This window comes from Pelodiscus sinensis, chromosome 2 (assembly GCF_049634645.1).
Source record: "Pelodiscus sinensis isolate JC-2024 chromosome 2, ASM4963464v1, whole genome shotgun sequence".
NCBI classification, from domain to species: Eukaryota; Metazoa; Chordata; order Testudines; family Trionychidae; genus Pelodiscus; species Pelodiscus sinensis.
Genome location: NC_134712.1, coordinates 201,153,446 through 201,166,034, shown reverse-complemented (window position 1 = coordinate 201,166,034; position 12,589 = coordinate 201,153,446). Strand labels below are relative to the sequence as shown.

Below are 12,589 nucleotides of genomic sequence, written 5' to 3'. Positions count from 1 at the left end.
CTGTAACACATTGGTTTATGGAAATTGTACCATCTTCCCATGGTATTTTAATCCAGGCTCTCAGTCTTCTCCCACCTAATATTCAAGCACCTCACAGGATTTTAAATGCAAAAAACAATAACAAAGTTAACTTTTTTAGAAAAACAAAACACTTACTATTGTGGAAACAAGCAGCAACTTCTTTTGTTCAGGTTCAAATTATGACATTGTCTAGGAGGTTTGCAATATATAAAGCATGCCCATTTCCGTGCTGGCTTTGAAGAATGTCAGTTGTACAGGGTTAGGTTAGCTGCACTGCACACACCTTGTGTCTCTCAAGGCTTATGAGCAATGCCCTCTGGGACTTGCAGTACCTCTACTGCTTAGCAGCACCTGTTTAAACAGATTATGTGGAAAGCAGAAACTACCTTACCCATAATTGCTTTCAGTTTATTTCTGATTATACCTGAAACCAGGAGAGCAGGTCTGATTGCTGGAGTTTCGCCTTAGGGAGGGAGCGAAAAAAACAAGTGGGAAAAGGAAAGTAACGTATGCTAAATTTGTGCATTTGGAAGACATTCTGTATATTTTTAACTCTTCTGTGTCATGCTGAAGATACATTGATCTCTCTGGAATGGTAGAGAAGAGAAGTGCTAGGATAAAGCTCTAGTTTGAATTTTAAAACAATTATCTTCAAAATAAATAATCCAACATCCAGAATAGCACAAACCTGCATAACCACGTCTGCCTCTCTCTGTGCGAGACACACACTCTCAGCTACAGAATGAGCTAGGGGTGGGTCCAAAACCTTCAATCATCAACTGCGGTGGAAATGCAGAAATATGTTCTAGGAAAGAGAACAGAGCCTTGCTTACCTCATGTGCTTGATCAAACAGACATATAAAGATTCCAAGTGTAAAAATTCATACAGTTTTTGTAATCATCACAACAAATTAATATATTAAGACTTTATCGGAAGTGATGATGGGTGAATATTTTCAGCTGAAACTTTTTATGGAAAAAGATGAAGATTTGGAAGCACTGCAGCATTTAACAGGTCCATGCAATTTATCACATTATTTGTTGCAAAACAAGCCTCACTAAAATTCTGAAGGCATTAGCATGCAACGGTTTGATGTTTTGATTTGAAAAGCCTTTTCATTTCAAAATCTCCTTAAGGCTTAAAGCTAAAAAAAAAAAAATGTAAGAAAAAACATTTTGTTTAATCCGAGACAATTGTTTGCTTGGCCAAAAAAAAAATCTAAAGAAAATTCTTTATTGGGTTTTCCCAAAATTTAATTTCTTTTTTTAATAGCAAACTGAAAAATCAGTTATTCAGGCACTCTGGAGAGACAGAGTTCAGAAGAAAAAGTTGTGCCTCTGAAAATAAGAGCAGTCACACTCTTGAGTGGTTTTCTTTCATTTGTCCTCACTTCACATCCTGCTTTCACACGTGGCTCTAAGTAACTCTGAGCTAGCAATAGTAGCCACACTCCAGGACATCATGTTTATTGGGGGTATAAACCAGGTTGAGGGTAGCCATTGGGAAACACCCATGGTGGGGAGAAATGTCTATCAGCAGAATACTTAGTGTGCTTTGGCAGACCAGCAGAGGAGACCTATTGGTCCAACAGAAGGAAAAGCACTGGAGCAATGCTATGTGAAACCACAAGACTTGATGAGGCTCAAAAAAGTCAATGGCTGTCCACTGTCCAATCATTGAAACCATTGTAGCATTGGTCTTGGACTTCACCAAGAGAATGAGACTGCCTTTGTATGCAACAGAATTCTAACTTACAACCTCCTGCAGCATGGGCATTCACATATCAACCCCTGATGCCGCAATGTCACTGTGGGATACAGCCAAAAGCCATATGGCCAGAAAATGCACCCGCCACAGTTCAGTGCACTCAGGCCTAAATCCTGCACTTGGCCAGAGCCCAAGTAAATAGTCTTTGAGCAGGGGTTCTTGTCATGAGTCCAAGAGCAAGTAAGTCTCCCATCCCAATTTACATTTCTTACAGAAGTACCTAATGAGATCAGAGCCCTGTTGTACTAGGCACAGCAGTCCCTGCCTCCAAGTTCTAAAATGTAAATACACAAGACACAAAGGGGATGAGAGGAGGGCAGTAAATACTGTTATACAGATGAGGACCAGAGACACAAAGGGATAGTGTCTCAGTAGCATCACACAGGAAGTATTGACATACCCAGAACTTGAATCCAGCTCTTCTGTGACCCAGTCATAGAATCATAGAATAATAGGACTGGAAGGGACCTCGAGAGGTCATCGAGTCCAGCCCCCCGCCCTCAAGGCAGGACCAAGCTCCATCTACACCATCCCTGACAGATGTCTATCTAACCTGTTCTTAAATATCTCCAGAGAGGGAGATTCCACCACCTCCCTTGGCAATTTATTCCAATATTTGACCACCCTGACAGTTAGGAATTTTTTCCTAATGTCCAATCTAAACCTCCCCTGCTGCACTTTAAGCCCATTACTCCTTGTCCTGTCCTCAGAAACCAAGAGGAACAAATTTTCTCCTTCCTCCTTGTGACACCCTTTTAGATATTTGAAAACCGCTATCATGTCCCCCCTTAATCTTCTTTTTTCCAAACTAAACAAGCCCAGTTCATGAAGCCTGGCTTCATAGCTCATGTTCTCTAGACCTTTAATCATTCTTGTCGCTCTGCTCTGTACCCTTTCCAGTTTCTCCACATTTTTCTTGAAATGTGGCGCCCAGAACTGGACACAGTACTCCAGCTGTGGCCTAACTAGTGCAGAGTAGAGCAGCAGAATGACTTCACGAGTTTTACTTACAACACACCTGTTGATACAACCTAGAATCATATTTGCTTTTTTTGCAACAGCATCACACTGTTGACTCTTATTCAACTTGTGGTCCACTATGACCCCTAGATCCCTTTCCGCCATGCTCCTTCCTAGACAGTCGCTTCCCATCTTGTATGTATGGAACGGATTGTTTCTTCCTAAGTGGAGCACTTTGCATTTCTCTTTATTAAACTTCATCCTGTTTACCTCTGACCATTTTTCTAACTTGCTAAGGTCATTTTGAATTATGTCCCTATCCTCCAAAGAAGTTGCAGCCCCACCCAGTTTGGTATCATCTGCAAACTTAATAAGCATACTCTCTATCCCAATAACTACATCATTGATGAAGATATTGAACAGTACGGGTCCCAAAACAGACCCTTATGGAACTCCACTTGTTATCCCTTTCCAGCAGGATTTAGAACCGTTAACAACAACTCTCTGACTACGGTTATCCAGACAGTTATGCACCCACCTTATCGTCCATTGCCTTGACCACAAAACCATCCATCTTCTAATTATCCTGCAATAGCTGTTGAGGAGAAGGATTTAGCTGGTGAAATTCATATAGTTCCACTGACCATGATCAATCCCTCACCCATAGTTGTGCAATAGCTGCACATTTTGCATTAGCATCACGCCCTTCCCTATTCAGCAGAACTGCACCAACTGAACTGCATTCAATGGTCTGAAGATTTGGTCCTCTGGCAAGGTAACACCCTCATTTAGGGTTTATTTGCATGTATTTTAAAAGTGTCTCTTTCCAGCAAGGAAAAGCCCTAGAAGGACATGATATTCATCGTAGTAATAGAGAGGTAGCTGTGTTAGTCTGATCTTGCTAAAACAAAAGGAAAAACTACGTAGCACTTTAAAGACTAACAAGATGGTTTAACAGGTGACGAACTTTCGTGGGCCAGACCACTTCCTCAGATCATATTCTGGAAGAGAACTGGCATGACCATATATACCAAAGGAATACAATGAAAAAAGTGAACACATTATTAAACTGACAAATCAGATTTAGTACAGAAGGTGGGGTGAGGGGGAGGGAGGGAGGGAATAGCTATTTGAGTCAATGAATGGCTAATCAGGGGTGATAAGTGGGAAGCTATCTTTGTAATGGTTAAGGTAATTAGCATCTTTGTTAAGGCCCATTCATAAAGTGTCAAATTTAAGCATGAAAGAAAGTTCTGAAGTTTCCCTCTGTAATCTGGTGTTAAAATCTCTTCGAAGTAAGATGCATGTAGTAAGGTCATTAAGACTATGTCCAGGTAGGCTGAAATGAAAAGCAACTGGTTTTTCCTTGTGAAGATGTCTGTTGTCTGATTTGTGGGCATTAATTCTTTGGTGAAGTGTCTGAGAAATCTGTCCAATATACATAGCAGAAGGACACTGTTGTCACATGATGGCATAAATTATATTTCTGGATGAACAGGAATATGTGTTCTTGATCATATAACTGACATGGTTAGGTCCAGTGATGGTGTCACCAGAGTAAATATGTGGACAAAGTTGGCAACGGGGTTTGTTGCAAGGGAAATTCCAGGGTTGGTATTAATGTGGTATGTCCTGTGGTTGTTGGTAAGAATCTTCCTGAGGTAAGGTGGTTGTCTATAGGGGTGTGTCTAGACTACATGGCTCCGTCGACGGAGCTATGTAGTCTAGACACACCCTAGGAGACTATGGGTCTGTCCCCCAGAGCCTCTCGCAGCGTAGTATCCTGTTCCAGTATAGGTTGGAGGTTATTGATAATGCTTTGGAGGGGTTTAAGTTGGGGGCTATAGGTGATGACAAGTGGTGCTCTATTGTTGGTTTTCTTGGGCTTATCTTGAAGTAGATGGTTTCTGGGTATTTGGCTCTTTTCAATTTGTTTTTTTATTTCCCTCAGTGGGTAAAATGAGGTGTACAGGATCTGTCGCCAAAGGTTTTAGTGAGCGATAGAACCGTGGCTAGACTGCCACTTTTCGTCGCCAAAGCTCCATGATGACAACAAGTGGCGGTCATTTTTATGCTAATGAAGCATGGCAGATTTAAATCCCCGCTTCATTAGCAATTTCGGTATGTCTAATTTACATCCCTCTGGCGACAGAGGGACGTAGGCTAGACATACCCATAGGGTTGGAAGAGACCCATAGGGTTAGAAGGTCATCAATTCCAAAACAGGACCAATCCCAACTAAATCATCCCAGCCAGGGATTTGTCAAGCTGGAATGTAAAAACTTCTAGGGATGGAGATCCCACCTCCTCCCTAGGTAACCCATTCCAGGGCTTCACCACACTCCAGGCTATGTCTATACTGCAGTGCAAGAACCCTTATTCCTCATTTTAAGAGTTCTTGCACAAAAGGGGTTTTTTTCCATGAAATGGCCCCGTCTACACAGGGGGGTTTTGCGCAAAAACCTCTTCCACACAAAGGATGGGAAGAGAATATGCAAATGAGAGCACTCCATTTGCAAATGAGCATTCCATTTGCATTTTCTCTTCCAAAAAACTGCCACAGTGTAGATATAGCCCTAGTGAAATTGCTTTTCCTATTATGTAATCTAGACTTCCTCCATTGTAACTTGAGACCATTGCACCTCGTTCTGTAATCTGTCACCACTGAGAGCAACCTTCCTCCATCCTCTCCTGAGTATTGAGCTCCATCCCTTTTTTCTGTCCTTCAGAATGATTTCCATTTACAGACAGCCTTTACATGGTAGGCAGTTACCATCACACTATTCATTTCTCTGTAGGCTCACTGGCCCAAACTAGAAATGTCGCACTCCCTAGAGAGGCTGTTTTAGACAGTCTTTCTGACTCTCTCGATCCTTCCTCACATTTAGAAAAAAAAACCAAACCAATCGAAATCAAAGACGGTTTTACCTAGTAAGAATGGCCTTTGGATTGAATCCTCAGTTCATATTAAACAACCTCTCTTCCTGGAAATTGATTAAATATTTTCATTAATCTAGTATATGTATTTTAAGTGTATTAATAAATATATCAAAATATCTCCCAGGTATAAATATCAGTTAAGCATATTTTTCCCTAGCTTTTGGAATCGTTCAATAGGGGTGAAATTTAACCTCTGAGGAAGAATTGCATGTGCACTACCTGAGTGCCACTTAAAATCTCACAATAGGGTATATGTGGTGCATATATTTATGTGGGCCCTCTCCACAGAAGAATGAAAACTAGGTATATACTTAGTTTTATTAAACAAATGCAGTGCCTGCATGTACTGGGTGCTTTCACATAACAGGATGGAAGTTTGCAATTGCAAGTGTCTGTAGTAGGTGTTTCCAAAGAATCCACATTCTTGATTTTTCTCTCTACAAATAGATTTGACCAGTCAGCTTCTCTTTCCCGACACCACTGAAATCTACTCACCCACAGACCATTTTTCCTTTGAAAACCAGCAATGAGACCCTGTTGACATTCACAAAGTTTGCCTCATTTCCTAAGCAAAAATCCTCTACAAAGCAGATATAGATCATTATCTCCTAGGAATGCTAAGCATTGTTGTGGTTAATTAATATGTGATTTCATGTGTTTGTTTAATTAACTGCAGTGTTTGTATACAGGGGAAACCCACATGCTGTACACGCACACAAAGACAACAGATGTTCACTAATCCATCTGGCAACATATTTCCACATTTTTGTTTGCTAGTCGGTGGCTCTATTCAGATCTCAGATATGCTTTCTGTGTCTTGAAGTCAATGGGAGTTGTGGGCGAGTATTTCAGGGCAAGATGGGATCTGTGGGCTCATTTATGTCTCTTAGGGGATGTCTACACTGCCACCCAAGTTCGAACTAGGGTGGCTAATGTAGGCATTTGAACTTGCAATGAAGCCCGGGATTTAAATGCCCCGTAGTTCGGACTAGGTAGTTTGAATTAAAGCTCCTAATTTGAACTACTGTTATTCCTCCTGCAAGGAGGTTTAATGGTAGTTCGAATTAGGAGCTTTAATTTGAACTACCTAGTCCAGCCGCGGGCAGGTAGTTTGAACTACGGGGCATTCAAAAATGACGGCGCCCGGGAACATGAAAATGAAGCCTGGGATATTTAAATCCTGGGTTTCATTTGCAAGTTCGAATGCCTACATTAGCCACCCTAGTTCGAACTAGGGTGGCAGTGTGGATATACCCTTACAGCCTGAAATATCAGAACAAATTTTCCGAAGTGCCTGGGTAACAAGAGAGGCACACTATGAATTTGTCTGCATTAGTAAGGTCACATGTACACTATGCAGAAGATCAACACTGCCACAGTCGATCTTCCAGGGTTCAAATTAGAGGGTCAAGTGAAGAGTCGCTAATTCAAACTGACAAAGCGCCACCTTCAGCACCAGTATTCCTGCTCCTCATGAGGAGTAAGTGAAGTCGATGGGAACATTAGGCTCCCTCAAGTGTTTACCTTGACCTGCTGATACATGTTAAAACTGCAACTACCTTGTCTTCATTAGAGAGATAAAATGGGTAAGGTAACATCTTCGGGTGTATCTACACAACAGGGCTTATCTCAAAATAAGCTACGCAAATTGAGCTATGTCAATTGTGTAGTTTATTTTGAAATTGGGAGCATCTACACAGCACTTATTTTGAAATAGAGCACTCTTCCTCCGACTTCCCTTACTCCTCGTACAATGAGGGTTACAGGAGTTAGAGTAAGAAGTTACAGCATTTCAACATTCTTTCAAAATAACTGCCAGCTGTGTAGATATGGACTAACTTATTTTGAATTAATGTTGCTGTGTAGATGGACCCTTTTATTAGACCAACTTTTGGTGATGATACAGACAAGCTTTCATGTAACACAGAGCTCTTCTTCAAGTCTGGATTCTGGTCTACACTACAGAGTTAGACTAACACAAAGGCAGCTTATGTAAACCTAACTATATAAGCATCTACAGTAAAATTTCAAGTATACCAATGTAACTGCCCTACTATGCTGACTTAATAACTACATCTCTATGAGAGGCATAGAGTCTGTGGAGGCAGGAAAAGGGAATAAGGGAATTTGTGTGCAGCCATCTTGGTCTTGTTAACAAGAGAGCAAGAGTCAGGCTAAATCTGTGGCCTGACAACGCGAGATCTGTAATTAGATGCTGCCTTTGCCTCTCGCCTTCATACGGAGATAAGGATAGAATGCTGACTCTGGCAGGGACCTTGAGATAAGGAGCATCTGGGTGGAACTAAAATAACTGTTAACCATTGGTGTTTGTAATGGAAAGGAGACTAATTGTTATTGTTATTATATTTAATAGATAGTATATAAACTGCTTCATAATTGCTTGTGTTTGAAGATCTGCCTCGGAAGGGAGGGGCTTTCCCCCTGTCCGAACCAGTTTTTCCCTTGCTGCAGCTCGTAATAAAACTGCCTCTGGCTACTTGTTGCTTAAACACAACGCAGAGTGAAGGCTTGTTTTCTTCCACAGTCAATGTCCAAGAAACGCGTCCACTTTTCCAAAAAAAATTTGAAAAAGCGAACACGCTCTTTTGCCATCCCTGTAAATCTCATTCTATGAAGCATAAGGGATGTATCAAAAGAGCACTTTTTTCCAAAACTTGGCACTGTATAGATGCGCCAAATTCTGAAAAAGTCTCCTTCAAAAGTAAATCAGAAAAAGATACACAATTTGCATACTGCAAATTACATATCTTTTTCCAATTTAACTCTGCAGTCTAGAAGTAACCTGAGATTGCTGAACACTGAAGAAAACTTTTTCCCTGATGAGCCAATGAGCGGACTGGAACTGTGATTCTCAGGTGAAAGCTCAAGAATACTTTTTGACATATGTAAATATTTGTATTTCCTTTCCTGAACTGAAGCTGAGAACACCTTTCTAATTTAGTTTATACATATTATAAATCCAAGTATGTTAAGGAAATTGCTTCTTTTTGTGTTTACTCCATATTCTCTGTTTCTTCAAAACAAAAAAAAAGCATTCAAAAGAGGTTCTGGAATTTACACTGTTTACTCTTGTATCAATCAACAAAGCCCAAACAAAGGCGTCCACTCCCCATAAAGGCTGTGATGAGCAAAGGCTCAAGGAAATGCCAGTGGAACCAAAGAAAAGTTGACAGTGAGGTTCTAATTCTTAGTATTAGATTGGCTCCAAACATAGCAGCTCTTGTGACAGGGACACTTTGTTTTTCACCAACTTTCTCACTAAATTCCTCATCTTAATTATAAGAGAGTGATTCATTTATTATGTATTTCTACCACAAATGCTCTTTTGCATGACTGTACAAATATTCAGCTGACAAGAATGTTGAGCCAAATAATAGGACTTGAGCCAAATTTCTCCTTTTAAAATAGCATTTGTCCAGTCAAGCAAAAGGTGCTGAGCTGTTCTCAACTGAAAACAGGACTAAAGGTTTAAATAATGTCTCCCAGTTTTGATGTGGTCTTTGAAGGGTCTCTGTGGCTCCTGATTGGCCCTCCTTAGTTTATCCTTGGTCAGGGTAGTTCTTGGACCCTTGCAGAAGTCTCTTTTGCTTTTTTTGTGAGTGCAGTCTGGTACAGGGATGTCACCCCTTTCCTGTCTAAGACCTTTCTGCCTCCATTTCCTTCTCCTTCTCCCTTTATAGCAGGCCTTGTTTCCTCTGTTCACTGCAACTATGGGTGGCCTGCCTCTATGACTGACAGCTATGTGACGACAGAGTCAAGCTGCTTGCTTGTAAACAGGATCTCCTCCTTCCCTCTTCTATCAGTGCTCAGTGTGGGGTTTTCTATCCCATTGCAAATGTTTATGGCAATAAAATGTTTATGGCAATAAAATGATTCAGTTATGTGCACATAAATACAGATTCTTGGAACAGAGTTGGGATTAACTTGATTTGATAATATACACATCAGTTTCGTAGATGAAATTTTCAAAGGGTTCAGTTACACTTCTTGTTTATTTTCCTAGATCATTATATCACATTTATATCAGTGGATAAATTAATTAATTGAATTATTCTGTGATTTTAGTGGTCTTAAGTACAGAATTGTGAATCTTATCCTCCTTTTCTTATCTTGCTCTTTTTTACAATTGTATTTGTTACACAAAGCAAGGTACATTGTTTAACCTGAATGAGTACACCTTTGGGTTCAATAACACTGTAAAGAAAATAAGAAAGAGTTCTACTGTGATAAGTACGCATTTAAACTATGTAAGAATTTAAATGTTGAAATTAAGACCTTGATTCAGAAAAGCACTTAATTACATAGTTAAATCCCTTTGAAGTCAATGCAATTTAATCACGAGTTTAATGCTAATCATGTGCTTGCGTGCTTTGCTGCATAGGGCTGGAAACATCAGCTTTAATTTTAAGTATATCCTTATATATTTTTCTTAACTCAAATTTAAACAATAAAGTTTATGTCTCAGTTCTATCAATTGCTTGTCCTAAAAACAAAGTATTGAAATCCTGAAAATAATAGCAATCTACCTCTTAAAAGTTAAACTTACAAAAGGATTCACAAAGGAGACACCTAATTTGTAATATATTAAATCTGAAACTGAAATATTGTTTGTTCATGTGACTTCGGTGGGTGTTGCTGATCCTTTGGGTATGCTACATCTGGTGCACCTGCTGAAAATGAACACAATTGGTGGCAGTACTGCTCTGTGCAGATAAGTAGGATCTGCAATAATTCTCTAATTTTGTATCAGGGTGTGGAAGAGCTTCACAGGCAAGATATGTGCACACTTTGTTCATGGGGCTATTTTGTGTCATACCTGGCTATAGTAAGAAGAAAGTAACATGAGCTTGTTGGGTTTTTTGCCAGTGTTAGTTGTGACATTTGGAGAGGAGGATGGCTTTTAGTATTTCTTAAAATTTGATTTGCCAAACACAAGAAGAAAACCTGCAACAAACACATAACAAATAAGAATACAGAAGGACAAAGTATGCAAATCCCCACGTGGCTGAGCTGATTGGGACAGGTACTTAAATCTCCATTATTACTGCTTTTGAAGTCAGTGTTAGTAATGAATAAATATGTGAGAATAAATGCTGGCCCATACAATTCAGACATACTGTACTATGTGAAGTTACTGGGCAATAGCTGTTTCTCCTGAATGCAGGATGAAGAAATTCTCGTATGAATTCATTTGCATGTCCAGAATGTAGCAAGGTTTATCTCTGACAATCCTTACACTGTTCTTTTCCCACCCCATATGCAGGAGGCCACAGGTCTCTTGATACTGGCAGGTGAACAAGCCTTGAACAAACCACTACAGTATGTAGAGAAGTCACTGCATCCAGGTAGTTTGTCTGCTCACAAAGTGATGGAAAAGTGGCCTGCAATAGGAGAAATCAAACCATTGCATGTTCTCATGCCAGTCCAATCCCCATATGGAAATAATCACAAGTTTAAAAATTTAAAGGAAGACTTTAAAGGGACTATAAGGGAGATTTGAGGATAAAAAAAATATATACATTTGGGCTACGTCTACATTGGCAAGATTTGTGCAAATACTTTTAACTCAAAAGTTTTTGCATTAAAGTATTTGCGCAAGAGAGCGTCTACATTGGCATGTGCCTTTGTGCAAGAGATGTGCTTTTGCGCAAAAGCATCCGTGCCAGTGTAGATGCTCTCTTGTGCAAGAAAACTCCAATGGCCATTTTAGCCATCGGGCTTTCTTGCACAAGAAATTAACGTTGCCTGTCTACACTGGCCTCTTGTGCAAGAACAGTTGCGCAAGAGGGCTTATCCCTGAGCAGAAGCATCACAGTTCTTGCGCAAGAAGCACTGATTTCATACATTAGAACGTCAGTGTTCTTGCGCAAGAACTCCCCGCCAGTGTAGATAGGCAGCATGTTTTTGCGCAAAAGCAGTTGCTTTTGCACAAAATCATGCCAATGTAGACACAGCCATATAGTATGCATATACAGTTTTATGCAACTGGTTAGGATTACAAAAAGCAATTGTTACTGTACATAGTGTCAAAGGCCAAACAAAATTATTAGGGCTGTCAATTGATCTGCACTAACGCCTGCGATTAACGCAGGACAGGATTAACGTATTAATTTTTTTAATGCATTAATTACAAGCATTAATGCCGGGCTGCCCTTTTGAAGTGCCGCTCCAGCGCTTCAAAGGGGCAGTGCAAGTGGAGCCAGGCATCATATGGAGTCCCCAGCTCCGCTGTTGCAAAGCCCCTTTTAAGCACTGGAGACACACTTCAAAGGGGCTTTGCAACGCAGAGCCAGGGATCAGCTGGGCACTCCAGCTGATCCCCAGCTCTGCTTGCACTTCCTCTTTGAAGTGTTGTTTTGGTACTTTAAAGGGGCAGCGCATTAGGAGCCAGGGATCAGTTGGGGACTCCAGCTGATCCCCAGCTCCATTGTTGCAAAGTACTTCAAAGGGATTTGCAACATGGAGCCGGGGTTCAGCTGGAGTCCCCAGCTGATCCCAGGCTCCTAGTGTGCAGCTCCTTGGAAACGCCACCGCAGTGCTTCCAAGAGGCAGTGCTGCATGGAGCCTGGGGTTTGCTGGGGACTCCAGCTGATCCCGGGCTGCATGCAGTGCTACCCCATTGAAACGCCTCCATGGCATTTCAAAGGGGAGGTGTGCACAATGAATCATGCAATTAATCGCGATTACATTTTAAAATCACTTGACAGCCCTACTTTTTAGATAACCTCATTGTGCCAAATTTTTAGAATCAAATCCTGGCAGGTAGAGTAATTTCCTACTAGATGAGTTTGCTACCAAAGTGAGCAAATTGAAATTCGCCTATAGAGTGATGCAGATATGGATCAGGGTGCCAGGAAAGCACTGCTTAGAGTGGCAGAA

At 40.7% G+C, this 12,589-nt stretch overlaps 1 protein-coding gene across 1 annotated transcript in view; it reads right to left on the bottom strand.

The window, feature by feature from the left end:
- Positions 1-328, bottom strand: part of MACC1 (MET transcriptional regulator MACC1) — a 48,376-nt gene extending 48,048 nt beyond the window's left edge. Inside the window, exon 1 of the mRNA XM_006138341.4 lies at positions 157-328. The gene's annotated coding sequence lies outside the window, so the exon portion shown is untranslated. The remainder of the gene's footprint in view (positions 1-156) is intronic.
- Between the last annotated feature and the right edge of the window lie 12,261 nt (positions 329-12,589).